Here is a 1433-nt window from a genome sequence, read left to right as displayed (position 1 = left end):
CGTCTCTCCAAGGAGAAAAGACCAAGCTCCCTCAGCCTATCCTCATAAGGCATGTCACTCAATCCAGGCAACATCCTTGTAAATCTCCTCTGCACCCTTTCAATCATTTCCACATCCTTCCTGTTTTAGAGAAAAAAATCTAATGTGGAAATTCCAATCCCTATGACAATATAAACTACCCACAATGATGGATGCAATAATGAATTGGTTATTTAATTGTTTCCTGCCTTGCTTCACCAACTTAAACCTCTCAATTAGAAAGGCGACAAAGAATCTAAATACCTGCTGTCAACACATATGCATTCATAACCTTAAGTCAGTAGGTTATTCTTCTGTTTAATTTCTGGTCTCTATCATGTTTTCCATGTTATATCTCAAAAGAATTAGATTGCCAATTAATTGTTCAATTGGAGTGATATTTCAAGAAGTTCTTCAATTTAATTCAAATCAATAGGCTTCCTGGAACTTGTGATTGAAATCAGCAAGAGGAAATGTTTAATTGGAACTCATTCAATGACTGCAATAAATCACCAGTATTTGTGGCTGCTTTCAGGCCCATGTAGATTATACTTGCACTTCTGTAAATTCTGAGACCGAAAATTATGATTGACACAATTTCACACTAAATCCAACAGCTTTATTGAAAATTTTAACTCAGTAGGTTAAACTAAACCATGCAGTTATCCCTCAGGTGGTCAATTTGAGGTGTCTGTGGGTTACTCAGGAGTGACCCTTTGACCGTGATCTTCCTGCTTGGTTTATTGAGACTCACCCGAGTGTCGGTATGAAATTTGGAGGTTGGACTCTGAGGCTGAATCCCCTCCAAGTGCTCATGGACTTACTTTGGCTCTCAGTCCAGCAATGCCTCAAGTTTAAATATCTATGTTTTGATGAGCCTCTGTGACTTCCCCCATCCCTATCTTAGTAACCTCATCCAGACCAACAACTACCATGAGATTTCTGCACTCCTTCAATTCTGGTGTTTTGCATATTTAAAAAATATATATTTTTTATACTTTTCCAATTCAATCAAATCAAGTCCAATTCAGAGTCTCAACAAGTTGAAACATTTCCGATCCAAGCTGACAAGACAGGGTATGCAACCCCTACCCTATCTTGGGCCTGATCTACATGAGCCAAGCTGATTGGAGTAGGCGGAGGTTTCCTCCTCCAAGGCTTGATCTCATTTGCATCCCAGCCAAAAGGCCGAGATGCCGCTTTAAAAAATTGCTTCATATGAAAATGAAGCCCAAATGCAACCCAATGACCTCAACCAAGTGCAGCATCCGCATAGCTACACTTGATCACTCCACCATTAGCAACTGTGTTTTCAGTTTGCTGTTACTCCATCTAGAATTTGTGCTGCAATTCTCTCCACCTCTTTCTGCTCCTTTAAATGTCCTTTAAACCCTTCCTCTTTGACCAAGTTTTTT

The sequence above is a fragment of the Mustelus asterias genome, chromosome 25, assembly GCF_964213995.1.
Source record: "Mustelus asterias chromosome 25, sMusAst1.hap1.1, whole genome shotgun sequence".
NCBI lineage: Eukaryota > Metazoa > Chordata > Chondrichthyes > Carcharhiniformes > Triakidae > Mustelus > Mustelus asterias.
Note: the sequence above shows the minus strand (reverse complement) of the source record.